Raw genomic sequence first — 23,290 nt, 5'->3', positions numbered from 1 at the left:
AAAAACAAAATATATGATCTTTACTAGATCGAGAAAGTGTGACCTTGATGCCTATAAATTTGTTCCCTAAATGGGGCACAAATTGAGCAAGTTTCTCAATACAAATATCTGGGCATTTGGCTAGATAACAAACTATCATTTAGAACACATGTGCTTGATCTCACAAAAAAGGTTAAAATTAAATTAGGTGCACTTTACAGGATTAGGTCTTGCTTCTCTTTAGAAAGCAGAATGACCATTATTCAAGCAACTATAATGTCAGTCCTAGACTATGGTGGCTGTGATGACTATGATGGTTGTGTATATGCATGCAGCCCCTTCCACTCTGAAATCACTTGATGCAGTTTACCAAAGTTCACTACGTTTTATAACTGGAGATGGGTTTAAAACTCATCACTGTAAATTATACCAAAATGTAGGATGGTCTTCCCTCTATGATAGGAGGAAAAGGCACTGCCTCCTTTTTGTTTATAAGGCATTACTGGGAAAGTTACCTTTTTACCTAACTTCTCTTCTGAACATAAAATAAATCTGCCACAATACACGCTCACAGGGTTTTATATCTCTTCAAACTCCTCAAATTAAATCTGAATTTGGTAAATTAGCTTTTACATTTTTTGCATCTAATAAAGGGAACAAATTGCAAGAGTTATTGAAATTAGATAGGTTTGTGTCACTAGACCAATTCAAGAGTATGATTGATGATATGGCTGTTGCACAATGTTCTTGCTTTGACTAATATTTAGACCTTTTATATCATTATTATTATTTATACATTCCCCTTATTTTCTTTCTATTTATTATTATTATTTTTATTTGATTTTTGTTATTATTATTATTATTATTATTATTATTATTATTACTATTATTATTATTTGCCTTTTGTATCTTTTATTGTTCTTGTTTTGTTGTTTTGATTATTGTTGTTGTTTTGTAACTCAGGGCATTGCTGTAAAAGAGCTTGATGCTCAGTCAATTTCTCCCTGAATAAAAAACGGTTGATGATGATGATTACTCCTTTCTGGCATGTTCAGTAAAGCTAACTTTATCTATCTGTTCTCTCTCAATGAGTTAATTATGTTGACTAATAATCACAAAACGAGAACCACAGCTGTGTTTTCTGATATCAGGACCAAAGTCTTGTTAAAACACACTACAGAAGTTGAGGTTTAACTTTTGTGTTGTCAACATAGGCTACAAAGTAGGCTATGTTTACTTGGCCTACTCATTTCTGCATCATTCTGGCTGTAGCCTGGCACATGAATCAAGCTTTCCAGTTGTACATCGTAATCTTCAGAAACAATATGTGTGGCTGACTGACTTAGCAAGCTGGTTAAGCTATTTGTTATCAAGATACTTAATAGCAGAATGGTCCGTCCTTAAAACTCAGCTTATGATTATCAACAGCAACAACAAACCCTTTGCCTACTAAGTTTTCTAAGCTGTTTATCTTTTATGAAACATAACTAATTGGCTATCAACTCGCTCTCTCGCTCACCTATGTCAGTATCACCTGCCTTAAAATGAAATGAATAAAACACAGAATTCTGCTTTGCAATGAAATACTATAGGCTTAACTACTACTACAGCTTGATGGTGCAACAACATGAGTTAGATATTTAAGAACAACTGTATGAGGGTCAATGACATCCAAAATCCCTTCTAAAATAATCTGGCATGATCTTGCACAAGAACTTTTCTATATTTAATAGAAGTAATGAAACCCCATTGTTCTGAATGTTTTAATTAATATGGGGAATCATGTCTGTCACATCAACCACTTGAAATGTCAAGTGGTGTAACCACCATTTAAGGAGCCATTTTGTAAGTATTATGTAACAGGATCATGTGACAGAAAATTATGTCAGAGAAGGACCCTTGAAGACCCACACTGCTATGAGTCAAGGTTAGTAACTCTCTTTAAAAAGTAACAAAATAGTGTTTTAGGCCATGGTCAGGCAAGCTTAGGTTACATGTCAAATGTATGACCTCCTGAAAATATTGATAAATCATAATAATCATAAAATATTGAATTTAATGTAAAAACTGAAGGTCAAGTGTGTACATAGTTGTCCATAATAATGCCTGCTAATTTTGCTTTTAAGTAGAAATGTCAAATGGTGTAACCGGTTACACCATTTGACTCCTTTCTGTTTGAGACCTGTTTGATCAGATTCAAGACTATATCATTTTAGGTGCCAATTATATTATTTTTATAATTTAAATAGTGATTAACTGTTTAGCATGAAGAGTAGCTTTAAAAGGGTTTAATCAGATTGTAATTTAAGCGATTTTTGAAATGTCAAAGTTTTTTATTTTAAATTTAAACTTCCATAATTAATTTTTTATATTTTATTATGATGTATGTAAATAGTATGTTTAAATTATAAATAAATAATATAAATACATTTATTATAAATAAAGTGTACTTCTTGTCCCCCAATATATGCCACTTTCAAGCAAGGAAAACGTGTCTCGCCACAGAGCGCAAGCAAAGTCCTTTTAGGCAAGTCCCTCCACTCGGCGGCCATATAGCAACGCTTTTTGGTCACTCATCGGGCATCCTACTCAGCAGAAATGCGCGTGCGCAAAGCTTCACGACACCAATCTTGCTCCAGCGGCGAGTTCACAAAACATGATTGGCAAGATGTCTTCACAACACACCATATGATTGGCTCAATGTATTCACATCACACCAAATGATTGGCTCAATGTATTCACATGTAGACGTTTTGCTGAGGTAGGGGTGGGATATGTGTAGACAACGGCGTTACAAACTAACCCCATGCATTTCTATGGAGGGTTTTTTGAGTGCTGTGTCTCCTCATTAGAAAGTCTCTGGCGCAAGTGAATGCAGATCCTGCTGTTGGTTGGTTGTTAAGATAATGATGATCATACCCACTCTTTCACTCTCTTATTCTCTCTCACACACACTTTGGGCCCTATTTTAGTGATCTCAAACGCATGGTCACTAGCGAATAGCGTAAATACATTTAGGGGTTTGTCCAGGCCACATTCAGGGTGGTTTTGTTATCAAATGTCGGGCACCTGGCACAAAAAGGCAGCTCTTATGATTCTTAATCAGTCATGGGTGTGATTTGGGTGTAACATCCTTTAAACCACTGAGAATGACATCTGTCATTCCCTTTAACAGCAAGCAGTGCAACTTCAAACACCGCATCAGTATTTTGATAGTCAGCGAAGCATTTGAAGGAATCTGCTTGCAACAGGTATTACACTAAACCATGCTTTACTAAAACCTAGCAGATTATAGGCTTCACACATCTGCACTCGTCTGTTATTTGAACGCATAGGCAAAGTGAAACTAACTTCATCGTGGTGTCATAGTCAACGACAAAACAGTTATACACAGTTATTTACTTTCACTATTGACCGACAATCTGTTACCATTGAAAACTTGACAAAATCAACACTTGCACCAATAATGTTCAAATGACTGAATAAAAAACCTTTCGCTGTAGACAAGGTTTTCCCTGGTCAGTGGTGTAATGTTTTTTAGATGGTGTAAGGCAACGATTTTAGATCATGTGTCAGACCTTATGTCGGTAATTGCCACACAGGGGCACATTGTTTAATAAAAGTGAAGTGTAAGATAGGAAAAAGCTTTGCGTCAGGATAATAATACGGTTTGCGCCGGGTTTTGTGTCGCAAAATAGGGCCCTTTATCTCTCTTATCTGTATGAGAACTGAACTGAAATCCAATAGAACACAGGTTAATCCTGTTTCTTCATTGATGTTATGAAATGATTTTTGATATAGAATATGATGAATGATATGAATATATATTAAAATATCCAATTCAGTTTACCTTGATGCCTATTTTCTGTGTCAATTTTTTGTCCTATTGCTGTAGACGTTTTATGGTCAGTTGGTGTAACCGATTTATGTCAGTTGGTGTAACCAGTATTTTGTCTTAAAATACTAAAATTGTACAAAAAATTTATATGGATAATGACTTAATACTCTACCATACTGTAATAATGGCTGTTTAAACCATTTTTTCTCAAATGGTCAAAGAATAGACATAAAACAAGATGGTTTCAGTACAATGAAAACCCCATATCATTTACATTTAGAAATAAATATAATAAAACATATTCTCATAGGATATTACTAAATAAACTACTAATTTCATGACAGCAATTGCATGACCTCTAGGAGGTGTAAAATATTAGATGGGCAATTCCATGCAAAGGTCATCCTTACCATGGAAAAAAAAGTTGTGCAAACGCAAATAGAACTGTTGTAAAAATCTTCATTTAGGTCTATATTTTATTGTTTGTAACTGATCTGATTGAATTTGATGGAGAATGACACTCTTTTTACATCATAAATATGGTGTGCAACCATACAGAAACAACATTTTTCACATGGTAATATTATACATATTTAAAAAGTGGATAAATGGACCCAAGGTTCAAACAAATTGTGTCATTTGACAAATTCCAGATTGACAAGGGAATGGTAGAGCAATGTCTATGCTCAGCTTGCCTTTAAGAGCACAACTCCTTACATTTGTAAGGCTTTTGTTTTTAAGTCAGCAAGTTCCATGGCCATGTCACATCCATAACGTTTTATAGGAAAAGTTTATGCTACACATACAGTGTTGATGCGACAATGTCCATAGTGTCTGTGCAAAGCTGATTTATATCAATGTAAAGTGTGATGACCAAATTGTGCCCCTTTCTTACTTTTAAAACCTTTAATGGTGCGTTATGGATGTGACGTTATGGATGTTACATAATGTGAATTTACAAGACTGGGGACTTTATTATACCAAAGCCGATAAAATGTCTGTTCTGGTGGCATGTCAGTTTCAACGCATTTCAACTTAGTGTTTACAATTGACATTTCAAAGATTATTAGGATGATCAAAACCTCAGGGAGGCCTTGCCTAACCATTAGCAAAACAAACATAATATTAAAATACCTCCATTGATTAGCCTAGCCATAGCCTATTTTCAAGTGGCCTAATAACGAAAATCTGAGCGATTATCTTCCTGTAACTGTCATACTGTTGTTGTACAGTAACTGGATTATCGTGTTAGCTGGTGAAGATGGCTGACTTTGCAGATGGAGTTAACATAGCTACCTCCTTCTGTTGCAGATCTGTTCAGCCTGCCGTTCACGTCTGCTTAACACAGTTTAATTTTAAATGTGACACGATATGACAGCATAAGTGTCAGGTCCTCTGTAGCTAATACCCAGAGAGTAACATGAGTAAGGGCAGCAATAAACTAGATGTACCACATAGCGGTACAAAATATGACCTCCTCTCAGTCCTGCATATTCTCTTCGCAAAAATAAATCACGTTTGTCAATTTGTCTCCATCTCCTACAACTCATGTGCATGTAAATGAGTGTGTGCTGTGAGTTTGCTTTTGTTTATAAGAGTGTGTGTGTGTGTGTGTGTGTGTCTGTGTGTGTGCATGTGCGTATGCGTGCCTGTGTTTGTGTGTTTATGTGTGTGTGTGCGACTGTGCGTGTGTGTGTTTGCATGCGCACATGCGTATGCGTGCCTGTGTGTGTGTGTTTATGTGTCTGCATTCATGTGGGTGGGTGTTTGTGCATGTGTGTGTTTATGTGTCTGCATTCATGTGGGTGGATGTTTGTGCATGTGTGTGTTTATGTGTCTGCATTCATGTGGGTGGGTGTTTGTGCATGTGTGTGTGTGCTTGCCTGTCTGTATGTGTTTATGTGTGTGCTTGCCTGTCTGTATGTGTGCGAGTGTGTGTGTGTGTGCGCGCATGTGCATGTGTGTGCATGTGTGTGTGTGCACGTGCATGTACTTTATGTGTGCAAATCACAAATGAGTGGGTATGGGTTAGGTTGATGCGGGCTCTTGAAACTAACATACCATAAATATTTTGTTATCTTGGGTGCAACGGTTGAGGTAGGGCTAGTTTTTTAGGGGAGTGGCCACCAAGTTTCATGTTCCCTGGTGTTTCAGTAACCTGGCAATCACTGACCAAAATTGATGACGGTAAAAGAAAAAAATTAATTTATTTTTTATATTTTAAATGACTTGTTGTCCTGATTCTTCCTGTGGATCTTAGTGGGCACTGAGGAAGCAATACTTTCATCGCTAGTTTTTCATGATTACTATTTCAATTGTTTCATATCAAAATTCACTACTTAAGTATGTGTTTTATGTAGTTTGTCGAGGACTGGTTCAGACACGTCACATCCATAACGTGAAACCGTCACATCCATAACGCCAGTTTTTCCTACATAATGCATTACGAAAATGACGCATAGTTTCAAAAACACACTTTTTGTGTTCATTCAAGTCTCCTTCATGCTACATATATCATAGTTTCGGCAGTTTTCTTCAATATTCTTAGGATGAAATTGATTATATGAAATTTGAGGATTTCTCAGTATTCAGAGGACAGAGGTTACATTAAAAGTGATGCAAATTAATTCACTGATACTAATTTTGCCCCCACTCTAAGGCATTTTGTTTACCAATATGAGTCCAATTGTCACATCCATAACGCTGGAACTGCCCAGATATTTGTCATTTTTGTGGTTACACCATTTGACAATTTAACAGGCTGTCAGTTCTATCTTTTATAAAAAAAATAGTATAAACATCATATTGAATAATATGAATACAACAGAAATACAAAGTATACACTTTAACAAACCTCAGGCATGTTTTGTTTTAAAGTTTTAAACATATTTTTGAATTTGTCATCTTACCAACCCTTATCTGTCACTGACCCATGAACAACTGTACAGTACAATTGCATTATAACTGTTTAACTTGTTTACTTTTGTCTTTTAGGTTACAGTGTTGATGACCGTGTTTGTGCCTGTCTGTGTGCACACCTGTCAACCATACATCGTGGACAACATTGCTGACAATATTGCTAGCAACATTCTTACAAACATATATCAACAGATCTGTGTACATACCTTTGAACTATACTGAGACTTATCCTGAGATCTACTCTGAGACTTGAGACATAACTATATTGATGCGTGACAACTGTACTGACAACCATATGAAACAAACATACAGTACCTGTGAATCATATCTGTCATTCATTCATACCTTTCAATCATGCTGTGAAATCTGTGAAACTTATCTGTGCTGTTTGAAAATTAAGATTCTAACCTAAGTTCTGTCTAAAACTGATCATCTGAAGGGCTGGCTTTTTTATTCTTCAGTCTATATCACCATAAAATTTAAACTGTTACCATTAACTGAAATTCCTAGCTGTTGCTGCATGTTCAGAATTACCACTGGTATATATCTAAATATATATATTTTGGTTTCAACAACTTAGAATTTTAAGTGTTAAGTGATCATTAGTGTATTCTTAGTATCATTCTGCTGTTGTTTCTACTGTACTATATTAAAACAAAGAATATTGATCAATATTGAATTAACAATTTATTTGTACTAACTGTATATACTCTAAGCTAACATCTAACCTAGTAAGTGGTTTTCAAGGATATTGTCTATGTAATCTCAGTAATCATACTGTAAGTAATTTGTATTTTAATACATTGTTTTACACAGCAGCCTTTTTGCATTTACATGCAATGGTAATTCCTTCCTTGGAATTTTCTAGTTAAACATGATTCCTGGAATGCGTCAATGTGCTACATTTTTATGTGGTGGGGGTACGCAAGGCGAGTCAGGATGTAGGTGGTGGTACACAGGAATAAAAGTTCGGGAACCGCTGCTCTATGGCAAAGCATGTTCATAATCCGGTTTTGAGATCCTAGCAATTTCCTGCATGGTATCCAATTCAAGGCTCACACTGCATCCCAATTCGACAAAGAAACACTTTTTTGCCTTTACTTTGTTCATTGTAATGGAGTAAAAAGTTGTTGTAGAGAATCATCATGAGTGCACACACAGGCTAACGTGCAAGCTCGGGTTAAATAAATAATTAAAAAAAAAAAATATATATATATATTCCAAGAATGAATGAAAGATCAAGACCATGGTACAGAGCGAACCTGATGAAGCGCTAGGCGAAACGCGTTGTTCGTTCAAAAAATAAATATTAAGTTAATAGTGATCAGTGTGCGGTGATTCTTGATCTTTCATTCTTGGATTATACTTACCTACCTCACCTGCACCTGTTCAACTGTTCAACTGAAGGTTTGTGCACAGGGACACCTTTAAGGACACCTTGGTGTCCTTAAAGGTTGGATATTTCCTTATTTTTTGACTTAAGGCATTATATATACAGTATATACATAAGTCAAAAAATGAGGAAATATCCAACCTTTAAGGACACCAATTTTCTTTGTGAATGAATAATGTATCATAAAAAAATACATGTTCTTCCTTAAAATACAGGGGTCATAAGTATTGGCACCCCTATAGAGGCAGGCAGATTTTTATTTTTAAAGGCCAGTTATTTCATAGATCCAGGATACTATGCATCCTGATAAAGTTCCCTTGGCCTTTGGAATTAAAATAGCCCCCCATCATCACATACCCTTCACCATACCTATTTCAGTTAGCCTATTAGCTGGTTTGATTTGCATTGAGCTCAATGAGCATCAAACCAGCGAATAGGCTAACTGAAATAACACCATGCCAATCTCTAGGTCCTCTCTAAGTCCTGCTTATCCTCTCTGGTAGCCTACAGTGCTGTGTGAGTGAGAGGGGGAGTGGCTACAGTAGAGCAGCGAAAGCCGATGTGTGCTCCTTTTACCGATACATTTAACGATATCTTTTACATTTTAATTATCCAAATAACTTGGCACTGCACTTATTTGTGCCTGTAGCAAGACACCTGCCAAGTTTGAAATCAATTGGACGAATGGTTTGACAGATATGCGAATAACATACATACACACAGACGGGGGAGTGAGTAGAGCGTAAAAGCCAATGTGTGCTTATTTTAGATAGACAGATATACTTTATTGATCCCTAGGGGAAATTCAATTTACCGATATATTTAACAATATCTTTTGCATTTCTTATCCAAACAACGTCAAACATGGCACTGAACTTACTCATGCCCATAGCAAAACACCTGCCAAGTTTGACATCAATCGGACGAACAGTTCAAGTGATATGTGAATAACAGACAAACAAACAGACAGACATTCCTGTCATTTATAGATAAATAAACATTGAATGTGGTGAGGTCATGTGACCTTGTAATTGCTTATTTCACCTGTGGGTGTCATGTGAAGTTGAAGAGTGAACCTGACAAAGCTAGCCTTGGAACACCCAGACCTTTACAATTGTACAATTGGGAGTGGGTCTGGAAAAGGCTCATTGACTTACAACTTCCAGCAGGGGTGTAACTAGCAGTGAAATTAAACTTAAAATACACTGAACTCTTACCAAATCGTTTTAAAATTTTAGACGAAGGTTTTACATAAATGTAGTTGTTTACTCAATTCCAAAGAAATACACGTTAATGTCAGATTACCGATTGTATTTGTGTGCCCTGGTTTTAGGAACATTGTAAATGGGCTTCAATGGCTCTTGGCCAGACAGACCTGCAGAGCAAATCCCAAATTTGCCGAAAGGTCCTCTGGGCATTCCCAGGCTATGACGAATCAACAGTGAAACGCGTCGTTCGTGCCAATAACATAAAATAATCAGTTAATACACCAGTGTGTAGAATGTTGGGGTTTGTTGGGAATTCCCTGGGCAGTGTGCAAACACCTTTAAGGTTAAAGGACCCTTCTGTAACTCCAGTCATTTCTTCGCCGATTTCTTACTTTTGTTGTCACATTTTTCTCTACGGAGCTCCCCCTACAGCTTTTGACTGCATATTTTACAATCTTTTTTGTCTTTTCACTGGCTCTGCCATGATGAATATCTAAACAATGAAGCCATCTATTAGTTAGCCGGCATGGCTAATAGGTGCTTGAGTGAGGCGTGTGTATGTCCAGAGAATTTTAAGCATTTAGTGTCTCTCGCTCGTTCTCGCTTCTTACGGGACTTCCTGATTCAGACACTGCTGGAACGCTAGTGCAGATTTCTTGCAAGGCTGGTTTTCCGCTAGCAGACGGTAGAGGGAGCAGGGAAAGCTGTGATTCTCACCACAATAGGTAATTTAACCATCACAATGATTTCTAAACTAAACTGTGTAAAAATGTTACATAGGGGGCCTTTAACCTTCATATCATATGTCATTCATATAATATGTTCATATAATATATTCATAAGTTAACCTTCATATAATTGTGATCTTTGATTTTTCATCAATTTGTCATTCTACTCACAATTAGCAGTGTTTTTATGGTCAAGGATGTCCCACTCATCACGTGACTGTGGCAACCATCAGCAATCATTTCCTCATGTTGTGGACTGCCTTGCACAAAGAGAAAAGCACAAGATCCAATTAAGAGTTTAAAAACATGTCAGCCCAACCTTAGAACAGCTGGATTTAATATACTGTACACAGACAATGTAGTAGGATGTGTCCAGTCCACATTGGGAGGGTTTTCGTTATCAAATGTCGAGCACATGGCGCAACAAGGTGTTCCTAGGTTTTTGAATCAGTCATGGGTGTGTTTGGGGCGTATAACATAATTTAAACCAATGAGAATGACATCTGTCATTCCCTTTTAACGGCGCAAAGCGCGATGTCAAATAAATGCATCGGTATTTTGACATTCAACGGCGCATTTGAAGGAGGCTGCTTGCGAGACCGTATGGAATAGTCATTCCACTAAACCATGCTTTACTAAAACCTAGCATAGCCTTCACACATTTGCACTCCTCTATTATTTGAACTCATTGGCAAAGTGAAACAAACTTTGCGCGGGGTGGAAAACGAGTTTTACGCCATGCGCCAGTGTGCAAAATAGAGCCCTCAGCCAGGAATGAGTGAAACGAATTAGTGAAAACACATGCTATTCAGTGGCACCAGCAGACATTTTTGACAGGGGTGGTCAGGGGAGGCCTTTGCAAATCTTGGGATGGCACGCCAAAACAAGGGGGGGGGGATTGAAATTAATAGTAATATATCACATATAATATATTAGGACACATAAGAATAGTTTTAAATGATTATTTTGTTTTCGGAACTGTAATTGGGTAACTGTTATTTACTCAATCAAAAAACACAACTGCAATTCTATTGATATTACCTGAGAAACACAATTAAGTAACATGACTTATTAATGTTTACAAAAATGGATTTATAGCGTTTTGGAAAAGAGCTCTTCATATGCTAGGCTATATGGTTTTCAAGACAGTCTAGCCTACCCATATCTGGGAAAGTATGATGTGATCATTATTGCATCTTAGGTCAGCCTTTGGGAAAAATACTTTGTGCTGCATCCATGCCACCTGAAGCATGCTATTCAAAAGCTGATATCTATTCAAAAGCACAGTTGATCTGTGCATATCATGACCAACTTTTGATTCTTTGATTTGGAAAGCAAGTTCATTATTTTGGGCTGCTATTAGAATATATAAAAATTTCAGCCCAAAGTTGGATAACATGTTTTGCTGCAATTTCAAAACCGGATTACCCGGACCCGCTTACTGTACAGAGGAATGCTTCATATCCCCGCGTTCGGTAAGGGACCGTTCGTTATTTATAAATGGGATCACCGGAGGGATTTTGAGTGCTTCGATCAAAAGTTGCATGACCCTCCCCTACCTGCAATGTAATTTTCAACGACCCTCCAGCAGCATCTTCAATAATGACATGACCCTCCCCGGCCAATTGTCGACGTGTTCCCACGATCTTACACGCTGTGGTAACTCATCAATATATGCTACCGTCCAAAAATCAACCTCTGCTTTCTGATCTTACACATCACACTTCACAAAGATGGTGGCCATTTCAGTAGATTTACTCCCTAACATTGTTGTGGAAACACAATAAGCATGGAAACTAAATGCACACTTCCTGCAACTGCATTAGCCTACTTGAAAAGTTACTCCTCTAGTAAGTATTCACATGAAATAAAACAATAAAGCATTGAGACCATTCAACAAAGCACACTGGGTAATAACTAATTCAACACATGAACTTGTTGCTATGGACTCGTCTCTAGGCTTCCTCAGTCATTGTAAAGCTGCCGAAGCTGAACATTATCCAAAACTCAATTTCTCAGACGAGCGTCAATTTGGGAGCTTGCTACACTCCTTCCTTCTCAAATGACTTGAAAAGGCCGTTTGCACAATTTCACAAATAATCACAGGAACCGAAAAATACCTAACATGCCAACTTTTTCCGGGTTTTACCAGGTTTCCCTGCTGTCTTGCCGTTTTAATATTTTCCCGTAGAATATCCCATATTACTGTAATACTCATAACATTAGTCCTGCATTCTGGCCTGTCTCTGTGTTGTCCTGTTGTTACCCCTTGCCCTTCCAGTGAAACACATGTATTCAAATCATCGTTTTGCTTGCTTGAATGCGAACTCAGAGTGATGTTAACCTAGGCCTATTTAAGTTAACGACGTGGTTGTCGTGAGAGCAAGATTCATTAGCGCTTGCGGTGTTCGGCCGTAGGCTATGCCTACGTGCGCACCTGCCAGGCTACTCAGCTAGACAAAGAATTCCCCCTGTATATTCACTCCAAGTTGGCCTACCATAACTTACCAACTACACTGTAGACCATAAACTGGCTATTTATATGACCAAATGTATTTGTTCAACTTTATGAAGCAGAATTATGCACTGCTACTTGGAACGTAGGCCTAACACATTTTTGTTGGCAGGAGAGAGGATGACAGCGATTAACAAAATGCACTTGTTGCTGGTTACCAATAAATACTATATATTTTTTGCAAACAACAAAAACAGAAAGGATGGAGACAGCAAAGCTAGAGATGGGCAGGAACAAGGTCAATTGGTAGAAATGCTTGTCAAAACGTTAGGAGCTGGGTGTGTGGATGAATGACGCACAAGTATGCTTTGTGTTAAGCATGAACACTGTTTAAAGTTAGGCTACACGGTAAACTACAAGTAAACCAAAGTTAAATTTAGCTTTTTTAGGGCTGAATAAAGTTGACCAAATGGATATAGTGCAATGTTGACAGAGCTATGGAACGAAAGAGAACGTTATATGGCGACAGAAATCAACAATCAAACAAGCCACTTAGATTTTTTGCTGTTTTCATTAATACAAAAGATGGGTGACCCTCCCTCCTAGACAAAAAAAGTTAGGTGACCCTCCCCTCAACAAAGAATAAAAAGACATGACCCTCCCCTATTTTCCTCCGGTGACCCCGTTTATAAATAACGAACGGTCCCTAAGGTCTGCTGTTTATTTTGATATATGGTTTGCTATGTTTTGATGGTTTGCTATGGTGTTTGTGAGATATAACACAGAGTAATTGGTGTGGAGATAGACAAAGCGCTGTGTGCACAATGGGAATATGATTAAATGCCATATATATCCAACATTAATTTTCTCACGAACCATTTATCACAACACCTAGCCGCTAATATCATGGGAAAGCTCAGGTTCTGCTCTTTCACGTGATATCTGTGTCATTTATGTGTGATCCGTGAGGAATTCAACAGAGAATAATGGGTGTGAATTTGGACACATTTTGCATCCGTCGGCCACATAGTCAGGGGTGGCCACAGGGGTGGCCAGAGTTTATGTTGTGGTGGCCGTGGCCACCCCTGGCCACCCCCTTGATGCTATTTGCAAACTATTTCCTGTCCTGTGTTCTATCCTTTCCAGTACAAGCAAAGCTAACCTCCACCTAAGCACAATCAGAGCCCGTTTACGGAGAGCCGGATCACTCCCTATTAACTCCATTGTACCTGCAATCTGTTGCAGTTCCGCTAGGGGCGATCACGAAGAAGTGCAAAAACAATGGGGGTCTATGGAGCTAGACGGCTAAATTTGTCTCTTTCACCTGGTTGTCGTTGAGAAATTGAAGATTTGATTGTGGTTTCTGCAAGCTCAATATGGATTATAGGTCAAAAGTTAAATGAAGTGATCACGTCCTTTCGATTTCTTACAGGTTGGGTCATTGTTGCCCACAACACACTAGCTTTCTGCTAATGAATGACGTCATTGACACATTTGAAAGGCTTTTTAGAACAAATAAGTGACTCAAAAAATATAATACTCAGCGGTTTGTATTTTCTCTGCCCCCTCTTTCGACTGCAACATTCGAATTTCTGGGCAAAAAATGATATCCCAAGAAAAGTGGATTTGAGGGGTACAGCTCCATAGGCCTCCATTCATCCTGCACTTATTTGTGAGCGCCCTCATGTGGAACCAGAAAAGGAACTGCAACCAGTTCAGAAACCGTAAGTTTCCCCGAGAGTGGCGGTTCTCCCCTTATTAGACATTCTCTGGCACAATGCATTAGTTTTCCACCATGAGACATGAGCTACTTATTTTCAGTAGGCCTACTGCACTGCAAAAACTACTTACAGTGCTCAGCATAAGTGAATATATGGAGTGAGGATTGTCTCAAAATGATTTAAATATATATAAAAGGATATATATACATATACATATATTTATAAATATCCAAATACAAAATACAAATATTAAAATGTGACATACAATAAATAAACAAATTTATATAAATAAACGTGTCTTTGTAAATATATTTTCGAGATTTGAAAATAAATTTGCTTGACTTTGTATGTGGAATCTGCATTTGTGAATCTCCTTTTTGCTTTTATGTCGATTACGTAATTTTGAGACATTCCTACTGCACACCAAGATCCACAAATAAATGACACTAGATTTGAATGCGAAGACACCCTCCACTGAACAACCAGCAGATGGCAGTGTTGTACAACATGTCTGTTATCAACTGATAGCAACTGAATCTTTCCGACGCTGTTTTCCCTAGTTCAGTTCAGTCAAGTGGTCTATGACTAGCAGGATTAACGACATGGAAGACACTGGATTAAATGGATGGGTAAGTAATAACAACTAGCCAGAACTATTCATTATCGGTTTCGATGTGTAGTGCCGTTTTTAATTTCATAGACTGTATACTGTAAATAAGTCCATTTAGTCAGTATACAGCTGTTAGCAGCTGCTAACGTTAACAGCTAGCTAAACAGCTGGTGCCTGTTCAGCTTTGTTGGTGACTGCACAAAACACATTAAGTTAAGATTTCCCTTAAAATCCGATTTAGGGCCCCCTTAAAATAAAATTTAGTTTTCCCTAAAGTTATTGTCTTGCAACTCAAGTGACAGGCTGTGTTCGTGTTCGCTGTTTTACAGATGTTGCAGATCTTACATTACAGATGTTAACATAGCTTCTAGGTTAACGTAAGGTGAGAGCCAGCTCAGCTGAGATCGCTATCTGACAGACTGCCATTAATGTCAATATTGCTAAATGGACTTATTTATACAGTCTATGAAATTAAAAACTACACTACACATCGAAACCGATAATAAATCGATGATAAATCGTTCTGGCTAGTTGTTATTACTTACCCATCCATTTAATCCAGTGTCTTCCATGTCGTTATCCTGCTAGTCATAGACTTTCTCTGTCATAGACCACTTGACTGAACTGAACTAGGGAAAACAGCGTCGGAAAAATTCAGTTGCTATCAGTTGATAACAGACATGTTGTACAACACTGCCATCTGCTGGTTGTTCAGTGGAGGGTGTCTTCCCATTCAAATCTAGTGGCATTTATTTGTGGATCTTGGTGTGCAGTAGGAATGTCTCAAAATTACGTCATCGACATAAAAGCAAAAAGGAGATTCACAAATGCAGATTCCACATACAAAGTCAAGCATATTTATTTTCAAATCTCGAAAATATATTTACAAAAACACGTTTATTTATATAAATTTGTTTATTTATTTGTATGTCACATTTTTATATTTGTATTTTGTATTTGGATATTTATAAATGTATGTATATGTATATATATCCTTTTATATATATTTAAATCATTTTGAGACAATCCTCACTCCATATGAATACACCCATGCTAAAGTTGACTAAAAAGAGGAATAAAAAATCATCTTTTGGAAATTGATCTTAATGCCTTAATTAAAAACATTAGGAGGACACCATTTTTTTTGTGAATGAATAATGTATTGTAAATAAATAAATGTTCTTCCTTAAAATACAGGGGGCATAAGTAAATACACCCCTATGTTAAATTCCCATAGAGGCAGGCAGATTTATTATTTTTTAAAGGCCAGTAATTTCATGAATCCAGGATACTATGCATCCTGATAAAGTTCTCTTGGCCTATGGAATTAAAATAGTCCCACATCATCACATACCCTTCACCATACCTAGAGATTGGCATGGGGTACTTTCCATAAGATCATCTGTCAATGCAAATCAAACCAGCTATAGACTTACTGAAATAAAACCATGCCAATCTCTAGGTATGGTGAAGGGTAGTCAAGTCAAGTCAAGTCAGTTTTATTTTTATAGCGCACTTCACATGCACAGAGTGCAACCCAAAGTGCTCCACACATAAGACATTGAAACATAAGACAAAAGATGCCGGATAGAGAGGCGTAGTCGCCTGCGTACCTGCAACACCAAGACATAGACAAACAAATTTACAAATTAACAAATGACACAAAAGACAAAAGATGCCGGATGGAGCGGCGTAATTGCCAGCATACCCGAGACACTTAGACATACAAGACAGACAACAAACAAAAAATAACAAATAATAAAATAAATAAATAAGAAAAAAAAAGGAAAGTCTGTGTTAACTTAGTCCAACTCAGTCCAATTGGTTGAAAAATGTCCAAGGGCAGATGATGACGCACAGCTGTGTCTTGTCCACAGCTATGTCTTGTCTGTGTCTGTGTCCCGGAGGATTTAATGTTAATGTTATGCCGAGTAGGCTGCAGTCTTGAAATCATGAGATGGGTATGTGATGATGTGGGGCTATTTTAATTCTAAAGGCCAAGGGAAATACCCTGGGTGCCAGCCGAACTTAGTCCCGCCCACAACATTGGAGGTCGGGAAGTTCGGTCTGGCATTGCTCCATTGTGGAGAAACTATGTTCGTCCCAGACCTGGGCGGACCAATCAAATCGGGCTTTACGATGATGGACAGGTGAGCAACAGCGCCTCGTCTATCACGTCATCTGAGCACGCTTAGGTTGATTATGTTTGCAACAAAAACGCTGTGGCTAGAAGGAGACAGATGGCTTCTAAGACCCCATATGCAAATATTGCATATTGTTTCAATGATGTTGTATCACTGAAAACAATTATTTCTGAAAACTTTGGCCAAAGTTGAGATGTGGGAAAACTCATGGTTTCACATTCCTCAAGGGAAGGGAAGATCAGACTATACCTATCCTCTACTGCAGTGGTTCTCAACCATTTTTCAGTGATGTACCCCCTGTGAAATATTTTTTCAACCAAGTACCCCCTAACCAGCGCAAAGCATTTTAGTTGAGAAAAAAATCCTTAAAGCAGAGCACTGTGCCATCAGAATTACCGCTACGCTTCAACCACGACTCCATCGTTTGAGTTTTGACAGTGATTGACAGGTGATGGCGGGTGGCATGTGACAGGTTGGGTCGAACCATCCTGGTATGAGGGGGAACTCTGGGTTTTTAGGATAATGAAATTGAATAGCCTACTGAAATATAAAATTCATTTTATGAACTTATATTTTCCTGAAATATTTATTAAATAATTGTTTTCAAAGTATTTTTGCATGGATTCACTTTTTAAATATATGTATATTTTAAAATCTCACGTACCCCCTGGAGTTCCTTCACGTACCCCCAGGGTACAATTAAAAAAAAAACGATAAACTGCTACTCCTCAATACATACACTTGCAAACATTGACCTCTATAAATCACTGTCTATAATAAGTCTGATGTCTTTTGCCTAGTGTTGTATGTAAATGTGATGTGTGATGTGGCCTGTCCCTGTTACTTGTTATATGTGCTGCAGAACAGGAACCTGCTGGAAATCAGTTTTTTACTGAGTCAGGCCCGTTTTAAACTGTAACTTTGTTACTTTTAATACTTTCCTGTATAATAAATATGAAATGAAAATGAAATGTTGTACAAAGTTGTATTTATACCAAAATGTATACCATAATCTTACAGTTACTCGACTACCAGTGGTAGTCGAAATGGTCATGATTTTCCACGTGTTAAAACGCTGTTGTCTTCTAATTTCTTTGCCAACATTCTCAGTTCCATTTGATTCACACTTCATGAATGCAGGGGCGCCACCAAGGGGTGGGACCAGGGCCGCGTTTGGGCATTGGGCAAAGGGGCTGCTGCCCCGGGCCCCGGCCACTAGGGGGCCCCGGCGCAGGACATTTAAAAAAGAAAACAAGTGTCTTATCGTCACCTGTCTTTGCCCGTATCAATGCCTGTTAATACAGACAACAATGGCTTCGCATGAGACAATTAGGAAATATAAAAGCGGATCTCGAAAAAAGAGAGAGCTTAAGCCAAAGCGCGCCAAAACCATGGCCGTACGCACTGTGCGTATCAGCCAGGCTACTCAACAACGAGAGAATTTCCCCTGTGTGCGTGTATTCACACCAAATTGGCCTAGGCTACCATAACTTCTCAACTCTGCACAGCCTATTCCATTCACTGCATGCCAGTAGGCTATTTACAATTTTCTGTAAAGTAAAGTTTGTAACGTTAACAAAATCAACTTAATGCAGAACTATGCACGCGCGCACCTTTTGTTTGAGCAGGAGAGATACACAGGCATGCCACAGAAGTTGTAGGCTAGCTTGTTGTTTTCTATTACTATCTATGCTGGTTATTAGCACACAATGGTATAAACTAATTCATTAACTCGAGACTCATCATGGATATAACACGTTTTTTTAAAACAACGAAAACAGAAAGGATGGAGACAGCAAAGCGAGAGGAGTTATTTCAAATGGGCAAGCCGCAAGCACAAGGTAGGCAAGATTATTGCTTGTCAAAACGTTAGGCTAGCATTACCACTGTTTAAAGCCATACGTGAACGTAGCCTTCGCTAGAACAAACTAGGTAACTTTAGCCTTTATAGGGCTATACAAAGTTGTCCAAATAAATAGGTCGTTGTTAGGCGTTGTTGTTACAAAGATATTGCATGTGGATGTTATTAGCCTACTACAGTATGTAGGCTACTTTTTAACTGACCAATGCAGGAACCTAACCGGGACAAATATTATCAAAGCGTTGAAAGTTAGGTGGGTGTGTGCGTACCATCGCATTCATTCCTGCAGGCGCCCTGTCCACTTTTTTCAAAACGAGGATCAAAATAGTGATAAGTCCACGTCTAGGGCTAGGCATACTACCCCTGTCCCTGACAACGTTACCGTTATCGGCTGCGACACCCCCCTTGTTTGTATTTGATGTGGTTGGGCTGTGTGTGTGCGCTAGACTGCGTGTTTCAATGTATTTGACGTCGTGGCTGGCTAGGGCTGCGTGCTACAGTGTATTACAGACAGCGTGTGACAATGCATCATGATGTGGCTGTGTGCGTGCGCGCCAAACTCTAGGCTACAATTTTTCATGAGTTCAGAGTTCGGGAGTTGCACATTTTAGTTTGGCAGTTTTCAAGCCTTAGTTGAAGTAATTGATGGTAATAATTTAATATTTCATGGTTGATTTGTGTGTGTGCATTGCCCCATGTTTGTAGGCTACTTGTTTTTTGTATGTTGGTACAATTGTATGTTGGTTATACGGTTCCACAATATAAATGCAAATTTCATTTTTACATTATGTCTGTCATAATTGAATTGCCTCTCTCTCTCTCTCTCTCTCTCTGTCTTATGTATATTGATAATAATAATAATAATAATAATAATAATAGTAATATATATTGAAAAAACATGGGGGGGGGGGCTCGGGGAGGCCTCTGCCCCGGGCCCCAGATGACCTTAACCTGGCCCTGGGTGGGACTATGTGATATAATACAGTGGGTAGCCTATTATTAATTTAAATACCCCCACAACCAGTTTTGGTGTGCCACTCCAAGATTTGCAATGGCCCCTGTTAAAACTGGTGGCGCCACTGCATGAATGGTCTCTAGGCGCGCGCACGACACGCTCAACTCCACCCGACTCCAGAGGTGTAAAAGTCCGGCTTCAGAAAGTAAAAGTCCTGCCACATAGCCTAGCCTACTCCAACCATTCAATATTCCAGCTGATTCTAATTGGCATAAGTCCTCAGCCAGGTGGATGAGCTAATTAGTGAAAACACTCATGCGTGCACAGGTCGAACCAATGACTTTTAGCCTAGGCTACTTTGTGAAGCCGGATTTTGACACCTATGCCCGACTCCATGAAAACAGAAACCGTAGGCCTACACACCGGTGCTTCTGTCACACATCTGATAATAGGCTGCTAATTCGGCACACGGACCGAAAGAAAGAGAAATGAATGAAAAGCTTCCCCGATCAGGATCTTAATTTGGTGTTATCAGCGGCATATCATCCAAATATGGTATGGTATTCAATGTCTGCGCAAGTAAAACTCACCGTGGGTAGGCTACTGGGTAGGTTTGAAGCAACAGTATTTAAATCAACGAACGACGTGGATTCCTGTAGTCCTAACTATCCACGAAAACAGAATAAAGACTGAACAGCGGGGGGAAAGACACGGGAGAAACCCGGAAAAACGGGACCGGTTGACATGTAGGTCTATGCCCCGTGGTGCTGGTCCAACAGATTTTCTTCGCAGACGTCATATTCTAGTCGAATTTCGACATCACAATTGCAATATTAATAGCCTAAAGAAAGCCATACATAGGAAGAACGAGTAGGCTATTCTAACATTTCTGATTGAAATGCACCATTAACGAAACCTACCTTTCGGAAAGACGACACGAGTGCGGTCCGTCTTATTTTCTTTCACTTTTGAAAGCACTGTTCGTGGGATGTGGGAAGAAATTCATTCGAAATTCGCGGTTCAATAACTCATAAGCGAAAAATTGTTACAACATTCGAGAGCTCTATCCAACCACGGTAAGGTAGACAAAAAGTAACAACCCGGTTAGTATCCAATCTACCCGTTTTCAGAGGTCGATCATTAATGATCATTCAGAAGTCGGTTCCATGTGCAGTCAGCTATCAGACTGGGCACCGCCTTCAAACTGCAGAACGAAAGATAATAATCCCCCCCCACACACACACACACACCTATGATGTCCAGTTTGACATACATTACTTTGGGCAAATAGGCTAGCCTAGGCATTAGGGTTGCCACATTTGAATTGTGAAAATCCCCCACCCCCCCAAAAAAAAATAAAAAATAATAATACATATATATATATATAGTATAAATTATATATTATAAAAATTCTAAAGTTATAAATATTAAAGCAATGCTGTTAATTGTATGCAGTTGAACTTAGCTATATAATAAGATGTAAGATATAAGGCTAATCCATAAACTCTAGCCTTGTTTGTTTGTGCCACATTGATAAAACAATATTACAATACTATACATAATGTTAAGTTGTTACAAGCAGTTATAAGTTTCATATAATAAAAGGGGATATCAACAGTGACACCTGGAACCTGCCAGTCTATCTCTCTCTCTGGTGCGCACACAAGATGCGTTTCCCAATTAATTAGAGTAAGTAACGTTCAAGTTAGATGCTGCTGCATGATCATCCTTGCATGTAACACGAAGTTGGTGCATTTTGACATCGTGAACATTTTCGAAGAGAGAAAAGCAGTTAGCAGTAAAGCTATTTATTGGCTACATTTTGGTACCCCCTCTGTCTATTGGTGCCCTTGTGCGTGATGCTTGTGGTGAATACAATGTTGAAACATGTCCTATAGTTTCTTACCTACAGCCTATATTTGCCTGATGCACTCGTTGACACAGACTCCTTTCCCTGCTGCTGTTATATTAGCCTACAGAGCAGGACAGGCGCGTGTAACAACAAAGTGGGGTCTGGGTCTGTGGTTGTGCGGCAGTTCTAATAAATAATGTAGTGTCTATATAATAATTAATGTCTAATAAATAATGTCTCTATTTTTGCTGCCAATCACCAAAAAGCATGCCTTTTATGTCTGTGTACGTAGGCTACACGGGATTTGATACGATAAACACAACCAAGAACAACACCGTTTGAAACAAGCAGATTTCACCAAAAACCGGGACAATTCGTGTCCCGGGAAATATTATTAATTATCCGGGACAGTCACTCAAAAAAGAAAACAATCCAGGGAAATCCAGTGCATGTGGCAACCCTACTAGGCATACTGTAGGCCTAGATCTATATCTTTGCATAGCTTCATTGTAGCCTATTCATCTTTTCTTTCTTTAAAAAAAAACAAAAAAAAACTCCATAGCCTAGGCTACACTAGGCTACTAATAGCCTGGGGACATTCCAGGATTAGGGGACAATTAAGGTAGATAGCCTACACTTCTTAAAAGATTACCGTGGAGGTGATGCAATTTTTTTTCATAAATTGATAGTTTAGGGGGTGTAGACTCAGAATCTGACGGGTGCCGCTCTGGCACCCTTGAGCATTTTTTAAAAAAATTACATAATCTCCCTTTTTTGACCATAAAAAATAACTAGATGCACATTACTGTATAAACCCATCATGTATGCAGTTATTCCAAAAATGTGGTCCGTGAGGGTACTGCAGGTGGTCCGTGGAAAAGCAAAATAAAATATAAAATAATATTTTTTAAAACCTTCATTTTACCAGGAAAACATATATTCTAAGAATATGTATATTCAAATCAAATTTAAATTTAAAGAAACACGCCACCCAATGTCAGTAGTAATATATGTTCTTACCTTAAAGGAACACGCCACCCAATGTCAGTAGTAATATATGTTCTTACCTTAACTTTCACGAGTTAAGTCATACCTCTCCCGTGTCGGTACGTGCACTCAAACGCTCTGGAGCGCGGCTGGACTGTGTTAGCATGTTGCTATGCTAGCGGCCTTTGCCGTAACTAAGCGTAGAAGTAATCAAAAACATCCACGTTTTCCCGACTTAAATACCGTTGCACGAGTAGTTGATAGAAATGCTACGGCCACGCAACATGCAACGTGGCGATTTTCCAAGCGAATAAACAGGAGAACTACAATGTGTGGCGCAATAGCACTTGGGAGTACTTCGACATAGCGTAGTAGTATTGTTAACACCTAATTGTAGATCCTATCCACCACAGAGTTTAGAATCCATGCTGGATCGACCCTCAGCCTCTCCCTCCCCTCTGAGCGAGAGAGAGGCACACACACTAGAGATGCGCTGATGGGCTATTATTTCAACCATAACTGCATGGCAAAACTTATCATCCATCAGCCATCCATCAGCACCAAAGTTTTTTGACCAATTTTCAAAACCGCACCCGCCCACCATCCGCTGGTTGTTTTAATGTAGGCTATATGGGTGATG

The 23,290-nt window shown here is 38.5% G+C and overlaps 1 long non-coding RNA gene across 1 annotated transcript; it reads right to left on the bottom strand.

Moving 5' to 3' along the window:
• Positions 1-8,319: 8,319 nt before the first annotated feature.
• On the bottom strand, positions 8,320-20,983 carry LOC143101921 (uncharacterized). Its single transcript, XR_012982536.1, has 3 exons — positions 20,732-20,983; positions 10,237-10,321; positions 8,320-10,012 (listed from the first exon to the last, which is right to left on the bottom strand). It is a non-coding gene; the product is annotated as an uncharacterized LOC143101921 (long non-coding RNA).
• Between the last annotated feature and the right edge of the window lie 2,307 nt (positions 20,984-23,290).

Source organism: Alosa pseudoharengus, unplaced genomic scaffold (genome assembly GCF_046254945.1).
Source record: "Alosa pseudoharengus isolate Yale_2024_CS ecotype anadromous, Long Island Sound unplaced genomic scaffold, YU_APseudo_1.1 YU_APseudo_1.1_scf_4, whole genome shotgun sequence".
NCBI lineage: Eukaryota > Metazoa > Chordata > Actinopteri > Clupeiformes > Clupeidae > Alosa > Alosa pseudoharengus.
Note: the sequence above shows the minus strand (reverse complement) of the source record. Positions and strands in the feature narration are given on the sequence as shown.